The sequence below is a fragment of the Coptis chinensis genome, chromosome 2, assembly GCF_015680905.1.
Source record: "Coptis chinensis isolate HL-2020 chromosome 2, ASM1568090v1, whole genome shotgun sequence".
Taxonomy (NCBI): domain Eukaryota; kingdom Viridiplantae; phylum Streptophyta; class Magnoliopsida; order Ranunculales; family Ranunculaceae; genus Coptis; species Coptis chinensis.
Window position 1 is genome coordinate 28,942,332 of NC_141457.1, and position 13,645 is coordinate 28,955,976.

The window sequence follows — 13,645 nt, forward strand, 5'->3', positions numbered from 1 at the left end:
AACCATTTATCGTATCTTGAAACTTCAAAATATTATACATGAGTCACAGATTATCTTAATACAATTGAGGTGCTCAGTCTTGTTAGTAGATGACCAAAATCATGTACTTGATATTAGAGAGTATAAGAATCTGATGTTTACGTCCATATTAGTGAATGGCCAAGGCAGAAACAAGTAAACACTCTAGAACAGAACATATGAAGATGACATTCTGATACAACTCATAGTAGCTGAAGTTTTAATAGAACAAAAGATTGTAACACACAAGTCACGATTCTTCATTATTTATAATAATCCAACATACAAAAGGAAACACTCAATTACTTAACACTATAAAGCATACAAGTAGAACTACTATTAGTGTTGATTCTAGAATCTAGAGTCACCTGTGTATCTTCTGAACCAGTAAACGCTGTAGTTCAGAAGAAAGCTCTACTTCCATAAAAACACTCTTGAACCAGTCGATTTTGGTGTCTGCAGTTTCTGCTCAGAGCTTCCATTGGAACTTCCAGAATCGGTGGTCCCATTTTCGATATCCATTGGAAGTTTCATCTTTGCCAATGATTCCGTAAATTGCTGCATGCTCTTCATGTACATGTCTACTATCTCCTGTTGCACCACTGTCTTCTCTGGCACCACACTCGCACCAAGTATAGAGTTTGCAGAGTTCTTACTTGGAATCCCATTAGAGGAATCACTCTCATCCTTTGGAGATTCTGCACTCTCTTTCAGTGGTGAAACTAGCTCCTCGTTTGAAGACTTGGAAGCACCTGGAATATCATAAAAGGATTGAGAGCCAACAGGAATGGACCTTGAAGGAGACCCAGTAGTGGACACACTACTTGCTGGAGTATCACACTTTGTAACTTCAGTAGAGTTGAGACTACCCTCAGAAAAAGCTTTCGACAACATGCACCCCTGCACCTGAATTATAATGATCATCACTATCTGAACTGAGCAAACTCTCCGAGTTCTGAGAGTCCAAGCCATAATACTGAGAAACCATCAAATGGTTTTCATTGACAACATTTGGATCAGGAACTCAATCTTTTCATAATCGTTCGGAACTGAATCCATTATCTCAGAATCCTGCATAACAGCGTTTGCATTCAAAGACGACGAGGAGTAGGAATAGCCATGACCTCTGGTTGAGCTCCATAGTAGGAAATCGACAATTGGACAAACCCCGAAGGAGAATGAAAAGATCGTTTGTCGAAAGCGAGAACTCTTGTGCTAACTTTCCATTCTCAACAAAGAGATCAGATAAAGGAACCAATGCAAACCCCAATAACTGATCTTCAAGATAATTCTTCACCCTACTCAACATCCACACCTCACATTTGAGTGAACAATCCACAGTTGGAACATTAAGCCTTACATTATCATCAAAAAACTGGATTCTGGCCCCCACCATTAATGATCTTGGTTGAAACACTAGTTTCAGGATCACTAGTCAAGCACAGCTTAGCATAAACATCTTGCTTATGGTATATGCAAATGTTTTTGAATATCTCTAGCTCGGTCTACATAAACCTCCAACTTACCAATATACCCATCTGAATTCACACTTTCCTTCCTATTATTACTGATCCCATTCATTGATTTCTGCTCTTCAGACGCACCACTAACAACAGATAAGTTATTAAAGTGTGACTCACGACGATAAGCCATTTTCAAACAAACTAACAAGTCAAGACTCAAACCCCCAAAACCCTAAATTGAGAACAATTGAAAACCCTAAACCCTAAAATAAGCAGAGGGAATCTCAACAAATATACTTTATTTTTAAGACACTCAACAAAGACAAGCCTGATACATGAACAACATAAATGAATACAGTTAAACAATAAAAAGCTACAGTTACAATTATTATGAAACAAAACACAAGCAGAGAGGGAATACAGGGATAAATACAGATACTGGTTTCAAGGGGTTATTATTATATATACTAAATAGTTGGATAAATTTTTTTCCTCTCTTCATCCAAATATCTTTCTCTCTTTTATGCCTAACACTGTTCTCTCTCTCTTTTAAATAGGATCTTTAGGTAAATATAAAAAATAGATGGGCAAATAACAAATGACCAAGTAACCAAGAGATACATTAAAAAATAATAAAATACTATTGCCCCCTGTAGATAAAGGCGTAATCTTTAAAGTATTTTAGATTAAATAGTTGGACAAAATGGAAAAAGTGATGGAGGGAGTTTTGTCTTCTTTACCAGAAAGTCAATCTGAATGTCCGTGACAGACTGACAACTTATCCATTCACTAGATTTTTGTTTTGTTAATTAGTACAATGTTCATACTTATGCAGAAAAGATCAACTTATTATTCTCTCATCAGTATTTGTTTATTGCTGATTAGTCAAACAATCATTCCATACTGCATTTTGTTTTTACCACTGTGTCGTCGGCTACCAATATCATTGCTCTTTTGACAGTTATACTGTACCTAACTACCCATGTGCATTCACACATCATTGTCCAATTTACCACTTTAATAACTTGATTTTTGTGTTAGAGTTGAGACTCAGTTGCCTCAGTATTAATTTGGGATAGTGACATACACCAAACTCTTGTTTTGGTCAAATGTACCCAATAACTCAAAGCGGAAAACAGATACAGAAGAAAAAAAATTAAGTAACACTATTGAACTCTTAAATTCAATTCAATGAAACTACTGTTCTCTGCAAGACCATGGTTGGTAATAACTATACCATTTCTAATATGTTGAGCATGACTAACATCTTGTTATGTTATATCGTGTATATCAACAATATAGGCCCACTAATTCAATGCACCAAAATAGAGGGAGGCTAGATGTAACTGTGTATGACTAATTTGCTTCCTTTATTTATAACACCCACGAGAAAGTAAGTAAAGCTAGATGTAGAACTTATTAGTAGAGCAAGTATCAGACCTCCCACTTTTTCCCACTTAAAAAGGAAGTATATTTGGCCATTTCTTATTCATAAGAGTCTCCTAATAAGATTTGTTGTATTAACATATTGATGAGCATGGTCTATTATTAAGTTGATTATTAGTTTAGAGGCTAAAGGTCACAACTCAATGATGTTACAGTATCTGTAACTCTATCTTACTATATTCATCTAAATAAGACTTTTGTGGTGGCCTCTTGGACCCCTCAACCAAGATGTCCTTTTCCTTTTGCCAAAAGGTGACACATAGCCGTGAAAGAGTTCCATTTGATGCGACTTGTTAGAGGAAAATATACGTCAAATTATTGTTTTATAAGCTTATCTAATTGGAATAAGTGGATAACAAATGTTTTGTAGGACTACATGAACTTTTTTACCTTTATATATACATATACACTACGCTAAACAACTTTAGAGGCTGTGAGAATAAAGTGTCATTCAACTAATCCCACCACACTGCTGGCCTTGTTTCCTAGAAAGCTAACCCGTTGTTTGAAAATTTTCAATTTTTTTTGATGAAATTCTTCAGTTCATTACTCTATTAAAAGAAAAGAGGGTAGGAATTCCCCATTATACATAGTAAGTTCACTGAGACCTTGTTGTTTAGCCGAGATGGCGCTACATCTAGATATGAAGGAATGAAAAGTATTCGCAAGGATCCTAATGCTATCCACTGTTGATCTCCAATGCCAGTTGAAAGCGGCTTCTTTATCCTCCAAAATGTTGTGTAGTGGCTTTAAAGTCTCCTTCTTGAATCACACAAGTATAGCCTTGTTGCCTCCCATATCTTGCAGCCAGTTCCCCAGCCATAAGCTTTGCATGACCCTTGGACAGAGTCCTATATGCTTGAGTAGCTGCTCCTGTATTCACCCTCACGATTCTTGACAACCAAGCACATCACATACAACATTAGACATTTAGCTAGCCTGTTTAAAATGAACCGAACCATAGTTAATTTTAATCCACCCAGAAGAAGGTTTTATCTTTTCCTCCTCCCTAGGATTAGGTATAGCTAGACAGCCTAGACAGGTATCAACTGAGGACTAATGGCGAGCTAGTAAGCCAATCCCAATGCAAGGAGTCTTCCCTCCTACCTTGCAATCATTTATGCGCCACCAGATAAAAAAATATAACAACAAAAGCACATATGTTTCTCTGTTCTTGACCCAGAGCACCATCGCTCATAAAGAAAGAGAACCAGTCTTGTGGCTAGAAATTGAGCCTTCAATATTCCATCCCAACTGAGACAGAAACCAATGAATCCAAGGGCACAAGAAAAAAACATGATCTCCATCTTTTAGATCCTTCTTACAAAAGGTGCAATCCCCATCTACGTACCCACACATGATGTCAAAGATGTTTAATGGATATTTCTGATAATGTTTATTGATGTTTCTAGTAGTATATATACATGAATACAGAGATCTCCTAGATCCACATATCTACGAGAAAATAATACTCTTATTAAATACAATACTTCCTAATACTAAATATAGTAACAAATATTCTAACACCCCCTCTCAAGTTGGTGCGCGGATATACACATGCCCAACTTGAAAGAGTAAGTCGCCATGACGCCGGATATGCTGGACAAGGGCATCGCGCTCTTGTCTTGATTAACCTCTAGTAGACTAAAGTAAACATTAAGGGCTTGATGGATATCGCATACAAAGGCACCCAGCTCTACCTTATTCGGCATCTTGTCAAATTGGTGCGTAGATATCGCTTTATACCAACTTGGCGGAGAATCATTAAACACCTTGCTAGCCTTTGCTTTAGTAAGGACATCCGCTAGTTGGTCTTTGGACTTGACAAATAGAAAAGTAATAATTCCGGCTTCAAGTTTCTCTTTGATAAAATGTCTATCAATCTCTACATGCTTCGTCCGATCATGTTGAGCGAGATTATGAGCTATCTCTATAGCTGACGATTGTCACAATACATGTTCATTTCCACTTTTGGTTTAACACCCAAGTCCGTCAACAAGTTTCTTAACCACAAGAACTCACATACCCCATATGCCATACCTCTATATTGATTCAAGACTTGATCGATACTCACGGGCTTTTTTACTCCTCCAAGTCAAAAGGTTTCCACCTACAAAAGTGAAATATCGAGGTAGACCTTCCGATTTGTCGGTGAGCCTGCCTCTATCTGCATCGTCTGTAGCCTTCTACTTTTAGGTGATCATGTTTGAGAACAATAAGCCTTTACCCGAGCAGATTTCAAATATCTCAATATGTGCTCTACAAACATCCCATATGAGGTTTTCACGTTGGTCATGCATGAATTGACTCACAACACTAACCGCATCATCGCAATATTTGGTCCGATATCGCGATAAATAGATCGATTTCCTACAAGCTTATGATATCTACCCTTATCGGTGGGAGTTGCATTCAAACACGTAAAACAACTTGTGGTTATGCTCAATGGGAGTATTAACCGGCTTACATCCAAGCATTCCAGTCTCGGATAATAAATCAATAATATATTTCATTTGGGATAAGAAAATACCATTTTTGATCGGGCTACCTCAATCCCAAGGAAATATTTAAGGTTTTCCGATTTGTTTCATTTCAAACTCGAAGCCGACATCTTTTGTTAAACTAGAAATCTCCTCTTGATCATCACCATCCACCACCATATCATCAACATAGATAATCAAAGTAGTAATTTTACCTCTTACGTGTTTTAAAACAAATGTGATCCGAGTTGCTTTGTTTGTAGCCAAACTTCTTCATAGACTTGGTGAACTTGCCAAACCAAGCTCTTGAAAATTATTTTAACCCATACAATGTCTTTTTAGTTTCAGGACCATTGTTATATATGAAAGTATTCGAGGTATACCTTGGGGAGGATCCATATATACTTCTTGAAGAAGATCTCCATGCAGGAAAGCATTTTTTACATCAAACCGAAAAAGAGGCCAATCTTTGTTAGGCTCTTAATGACAAAAGTACCCTCCACATTATTGAGTTTAGCAACTGGTGCAAAGTTTTTTCTTGATAATCTACACCATAAGATTGTGTATACCCTTTCACAACCACCGAAGCTTTGTATCTCTTAATAAGCCCCATCTGCTTTGAGCTTGATTTGTAAATACCCATCACGCACCCCTAATCTTCTTTCCCTTTGGTAAGATTACAAGTTCCCAAGTGGCATTCTTTTTCGATCTGATGCCATTTCTTCTACCATAGCTTTGGTCCATCTAGAATCTGCTAAAACTTCACTGCATTTTATTAGGAATAGAGACGGATGATAACTAGAGTACATAAGATGCATATGACTTGGACAACTTGTGGGATGACACATGATTGCTTATGGGATATTTCACTTTACCTTTAGGATTAGGTTCATATTTAATTGGTGGTTTGCCACGGTTAGATCGAGGTGGAAGATGATATTGAACTCATTCGGAATTAAGACTAGGCAAGTTAACATCATGAATATTAGAATCAACAATAAGACTAGGTAGGTTAATATTAAGACTAGGTAGGTTAACATCATGAATATTAGAATCAACAATAATAGAGTCGGCGATACCTCTAATAGGTATTAAAGGCTCTCTAGAGAAGATTGGATTAGTGGATCCGTTGTAGGAGGTAATGTACTATCATGGATTTGATCTTCACATTCTTTATTTGAGCACTCAGTGGAGGTTGCATCAACTTCTTCTATTGAGTTTTTATCACTAGGTGATTGTGGTCCCGATAAATCAAAGACCATTATATCATCATGATTCTGCATTTCATTTCTATTCTCCCCCTGAGGTGAAGAATCAGTGATCTCTGTATAAAAAAGGTCGTGTTCATGGAAAATGACATCCATTGAGACAAAAAAAATTTAGGACGATGGATGATAACACTTATAACCTTACGAGTTGAGCCATACCCAACAAAGACACACTTGGCGCGTGGATCAAGTTTGGTGTGTTGTTGTGTATGTAAGTGAACATACACCACACACTGAAGATATAGGGTGCTAAATGAACAATGGGCCGGAAGCGTCTGATGAGAAAAGCACATCTAAGGGTCTCTTAAATGGACAACACTAGAAGGTTAATGCGATTCATTAAGTAAACAAGGAGTTCAAAGCCTTGCCCCATAGGTGAGATGGGACATGACCACCAATTAATAAAGACCGAAAGTAATCTCTAAAAGATGTATGTTTTTTGTTACGCAACCCCATTTTGTTGAGGGAATAAGGGGCAAGAGGTTTGATGTAGAATACCAACCCGAATGTAAAAGCCACCAATTTCCTTTTGAAATACTCACCCCCATTATCAGAGGGAACAACCTTTATAGAGATGTCAAACTGTGTGAGCACCATCTAATGGAAAAGGGGAAAAACTGTACAGACATCACTTTTATGTTTTAAAAAATATACCCAGGTCATCCGAGTGCAGTCATCAACAAAAGTAATAAACCATTTCATCCCATTATGTGTAGGACGTGGGCCAAGACCCCAAACATCTGAATGAACTAAAGAAAAAGGAGCAACAGATTTATTATCACTTGAAGGGAAAACAGTACGATGGCTTTTCGCCATTACACAGGTTTCACAAGCAAACTCAAAAAGACTACAACCATTAAATAAATAGGGAAATAATCTCCTAAGATAACCAAATGAGGGATGTCCTAGTCGTCTATGCCAAAGCCAAATCTCGTTTTTATTTTTATTAACCTTATTGTCACTTATAACATGAGCTTGTACTCCTTGATTGGACTGTTGAAAACCATCCTCCATATAGTACAATCCTCCACTTTGTTTACAACTGCCAATCCTCTTCTTGGTATGGGTGTTCTAAAAAATACAGTGAGTGGGAAAGAACAAGGCAACACAATTATTAGATTTGGTTAATTAGCTAACATAGAAGGTTACAATTTAGTTGAGGAACAAATAAAACATCATGGATAGATAAAAAGGGGACAAAGGTGCATTGCCAATACCAACAACCGGAGATGACACACCATTAGCATTAGTAATGACTGATTTGGGACAACTAGAGGAGAAATGGTTAAATTTATATCGATCATAAAGTCATATGATCAAGCTTTGTGTCAATTATCCAATCACTATTTCTAGTAAAAGCAATAAGAGCAGAGTTAGATATACCTGATTGGGCAACAAATCCAGCAGCAGTGACTAAGTGACTCTTCAAACTTGAACTCTCTGCCTTAGAGTTAGAAGACATGGGAGACGACTTACCCTTTGTATGCCAATCTGCATAACCATGTAGCTTAAAGCAAGTGTCAACTACATGGTTATCACCATTACAATGGGTACACTTACGAACTCCTTTCTTTGAATCAGGACAAGCAAATGATTTTCAAGCCGCCATAGCAGTCCCTTCATTAGATGTCCCACCAAGCATGGCATCTTGACGATTCGCCTCAGCACAAACCATGGCATAAACAGATTGTATGTCTAGAAGTGGCTTAATAGCAAGAACACGACCACGAACCCCATCCAAATGAGAATCAAGACCGGCCAAGAAAACATACACACGCTGAGAATTAACCTTTGCAGTATATTTCTTAATGTCATTGGGACACTCCATAGTGCAGTCTTCAATAGAGTCAAATTCCTGCCATATTTCTTTTCAGTTTTCCAAAATAAGGAATAAATGAGAACTCTATTTTGGTGGACGAAATTCCCTCACAATATAGCTAATAACCTTCGATGCATCTTGGCTAACAGAGTAAGTTTGTTTTGCGGTATCCCGATTCCTTGGTTTTGATAAGATTAAGGAAAAGTGACTGATGTCCTTGGTCATTGCATAAAAAGCCAAGACTTGACCAGGCGGTTCTCGTCCTCTCAAGCTTCATATTCCTCGAATTTATGTTTGTTGGAGCGACCTTAGTACTAGAGATAAAGCCCCAACGTTTTATGCCCTCGATCTTGTTCCTCGCTGTGATTCAATGACCACTTGATGTAATTAGTACCATCAAGTCGCTCGAGTAATTAGTGAGGACATCTCTTTCATATAAAGATTAGACATGACCGTGGAATCGTTATTGGTATGCACAACAAGCGGAATCATTATTGGTAGTTAAGTCCGTCATTATGATATAGAACACAAATAATGAACTAGATCAAAAAGATAAGAACGATAAAGTAGGAGAGGGTAATAAAAAAGTATGATATGACCAAAAAGAAACTAAATACCAAAATAAAAGGCTCCTATTCCTATAGTAATGGGGTAGTGGAAAGGAAATCGGAGTTGGCTCTTGATACCATGTCAAAGATGTTTTACTGAATATTTCTGATAATGTTTATTGATGTTTCTAGTAGTATATATACATGAATACAGAGATCTCCTAGATCCACATATCTAGGAGAAGATAATACTCTTACTAAATACACAAGATACTTCCTAATACTAAATATAGTAACAAATATTCTAACAATGCGCACTGCCTTTCACTGTCTAAATTGTTGCTTCATCTAACACGGTCTAGAATCCCAACGAAACAGACCAGTCAACAAGAAATGCAAGTTTTGCAAATCTATCCCCTGAACTGTGTATCAATCTTTGTCGACCAAAGACCAAATCTGAGATTAAAAATATAAGGTGATATAAATAGATTTCCTACATCAATTTTTTTTTATTAGAACTTTTCATCTATTAAAACGGCTTCTATTTCTTACACTACAAGAAATGTACAAAAAGTCAAAGAGAAATCCAAACAACATAGAATCAATAAAAAAGAACATATAAAGATTTCGAGTTAGCTATATATATTTCATTGCTTTCTCAATCAAAATACTAATGCAAACAAAAACTCAAACCAAAATGTGCTTTGTTTCTTCTCTGGACCTTACTTTTCCCCCCTAAAATACATTATTCTTTCCTTAAATCTTCTTTCATACAAAACACAAAAAACCAATTTTAAGGAGAACCATAGAAATGAATCATCAATCTTCTCCATACAGCTCATATTCAAAACTTTAAACAACCAGTCAACAATTCCCCTCATATTTTTTTCTACACAAAACTCACATACCCAATTCAACAACAAGAGACTAGAACTTTCCTTCCCTATAGAGCTCAAATTCAAAACAAAGATGAACTTTCTTCCTTTACTAAACAGCCCAAGTTCTACAGAACAACCATAAAATAGCTCAACAAACACCATTCTTTAGGAAACAACGTCGATATACAAAAAATCCAAATTAAGAAACAACACATGGGCTAATATTTTTTCCTACTTAAACTATGTTGACAAAAACTCTCGCAAAAAATCAAGACATAAATGATTTTTTTTCCTAACTCTATAGTTTAAACAACATTAAATACCACCGTGATCTCCATAAACTACAACTCGCATTGAAGCTTACACCTTGCTGCAAAATAGAATACACGCGACCGAGAACAATGCTTTCATGAGCCTCGGGCAGTTATCAATGTTCACTAACACCGATGATCCGGGTGTTGAAGTCTACTACAAGGTTGTTTACGGTCCGACATGGGGCTTTTATACCACATAATAGCGAGACCATTAGGCCCTCAAGACTCCACCATTTGCAAAATGTGGGATAAATATCCGCCCACGTGCGATAATATGGACACAGAGTTTGACCAATATGAGGAAAAATGCAAATGTAAACCAGATGCCAAGGGAACTTTCCTTCCGATCATCACATAATGCAAAGTAAACCGTGAGTTTATCGCAATATTATAAATAAATGAAATGCACAAATTCCACCTACACCTTTTTAATTAAAAATTGGGACAAGTGGTCGAGGCTTTTACCGACAAGTAGTGGTGGAACAATAGGTTAGTTTCCTCCTAACCAAACCAAGAAGCCAAGAAGGTAACGAAACCAACTTTTTAACAGTTCATTTTAGTATGGTGAATGATCCGGAACAATTTACGTAACGATGCCTCAAATTTATTGAAATGATTTAATATTGGATATCCTAGGTTCGATCACCAAATGGTAAGAGATTTACCCTAGCGACTACCAACCAAATACTGGATATATATATTCTCAATCATAAAAAGTATGTTCACAAACCTTGAGTTGTGGATCTGAGTTCTAGGGTTGCATCCTTGAAAATCCGGTGGCAGCGATCCCAATAAGCAAGGGAATGAGTACAAGTCGCATTTTACTTTCATGTGCACAAGATGACAACTCACTTAATGAGGTAAGTGCAAGTAACGGCCTGAGACAAGTATTTGGCAAAAAGCATAGACAAGGCCAAGTATGAGTTCAAGGAAGTTCACCAAGCTTACGCCAAGGAAAACTCATTTGGGTGAGGTAAGGTTTTCCAAACTTTTTTTATTTCACCCAAGCTATGGACCAAAATTATTCTACTTGGGCCAAAGAAAGTCTCCTTCAGTCATAATTATAGCACAAGTTACCATTGGAGTAGTATTCTAAAATGGATACAACCCCCGATGTCTACACTGAAAAGGAGATAATAATGTCAAATCGAAGACATTGGAAGACATATATATTCTCATGATTATTTTTTAATCAATTTTAAACATTATGTATTTTCTATTACTATTCTGAATTTATACATAATAAATTAAGTTGATTACCTTAGCAAACGTGATACCGACAACGTAACCCAAACCAACGATGATAGATATCCCAATGGTATTTATTATTCCTTTTGGTCCACTCCCTATGCATTCTTGGTTTCCTGTCTTATAGAAGAGGTCCAAGAATAAATGCAAATCATTAGCTATTGTCTAACTTTAGGCAAACAAGTAACCAAACCAGTCAAATGAAAATGTTGAAAACTGCGGAAAAAAACCTATGCTATGCTATATATTTGTGTGTAGTTGCATATACGATTAAGCCCCCAAACTCATTCCGGGCTCCGTCAATTAAAATCCACGACACATGGCTAAATTTTTGACTAAAAAAAAATAACTTTCTAATGCATATAGTAAAAGTTAATTATTGACAAAGGACCGTTTACATGAAGTGTTCCAGCTTCTATATGTTTGATTAATGGAATAGACATGGAGGTATGAAACATAACTTACCATATATGCGGATGCATCATACCCTCAAAGCATTATATTGGCTCATTAAGAGGCCAAGAATAAATATGTAAAAACTATTGTGGATTCCACCACCATTATCCATGTTGAAGCGAAAAGTAAAACAAAATCGGCAGTGGCCTTCTCAGAGCTTACGGTAGGAATTGGAACCATAAGCACAAGAACACCTAGAAATGCCAACAAAGGTAAAGGTCGAGAGAAAGTATGCCTCAAACACCAACTCCACGGAATGATATTGATTCAATAAAACGGGATAAAGAAGTCTACCTACAACATTCCATAAAGTAGCAAGTTGTCCGAAAAAGGCTAACTAGGCGATGGGAAGACTGTTTATCAGGGCATGTAAAAACAAGATCGAGCCCTCCATGTAAGCAAATAACAACATATTTTGAAGCTACATATCCACCGCCATTGTTTCCACCGGTGCTAAAAAGCGAGAATCATAATATCATATCGCTTTAAAATTGTGAGACCAATTGTGTAAAACAAATGGTTTCAAATGGAAGTAACACGTTTATTACTAATCTAGGGATCCCTTAAACTAACATAGTCCGGTCCAAGAATCATCCTCCATTTATGGGATGTTGACAATATCCTAGAGTAGTATCATTAAGAGAAACGTATTTTAGCAAGCAATCCCACTCACAAGATACTAACATCCTCCATCCATAGGTGTCGAGCACCAAACAGAGTTTTAAGTGAACTCATGTTTAAGTCTAAATGAGGATCACCTTTGTAGATAGATACATGTGTATGTCTCTCAATTTCAAAACGAGAGCCTATCTCATCTACCACTTACCTGGGGCGCCTATAATCGATATATTTTCCAATTCTCACGCTTTTGGAACTGCTACTCACACAACATGTATATGAAACAAGTGGAATCTTTTGCAAAACCAACAAGTGTCCCGGGACCTACTTCTACGATCACAACAAAAGATGCTCTTAGCTGCATAAACAAGATAACAAACATTTATTGAAAGCCGGAGAGCTAAGCTCATAACCATACAATATTCCATTTGTGTCGATTAATAAAGCGAGATATGAGAAGTTTCGATATTCATTTCACATGCTTCAAAATCATGGTTGTCCAATTATTGTTTTTTCCCTATGCTTATAAGCAACAAACAGTCCCATGGAAGTTACCTCCAAACCTCAACACAATAAATATACCATATCGTTTAGATTCAGCACGCACTTGCATTCCAAAAAATTAGACCTACAACTCCACTCTACGACTCTACTCCACTCCACCCTGTGCCTATCGACACACCATATACAAACTTCTTACTATCAAAGATTGTTCTTTTAACACTCCCAGTTCACATTCCTTCAACAAGGTTTAAAACATTGATGTCATTGTACACATTGGTTCTGGGGAATCCTATATATGATAATCAAATGTCTAATAATTATCAAACAGGCTATCTTAGTTTCACCATTAGAGTAGCATAAAACACATACATAAAAAACTATTCAATCACTATACAAATTTTAAATTATTTACAGATTTTTATTTATATTTTGATTTATATGTTGATTTATATACTTCAATTGTGGCTTCTCATTCACCTCAAATTTCCAAAGAAATGGTAAAATGGTTTGCCTTTCAGTTAGATATGGTTGACATTTTCGGGGAGTACTCAATGAGCTCCTTATATGCCTTTTGGGTTTTGAATG

General features: G+C 36.7%; 1 pseudogene; it reads right to left on the reverse strand.

The window, feature by feature from the left end:
• Positions 1-254: 254 nt before the first annotated feature.
• LOC147515677 (uncharacterized) lies at positions 255-1,912 on the reverse strand (annotated as a pseudogene).
• Between the last annotated feature and the right edge of the window lie 11,733 nt (positions 1,913-13,645).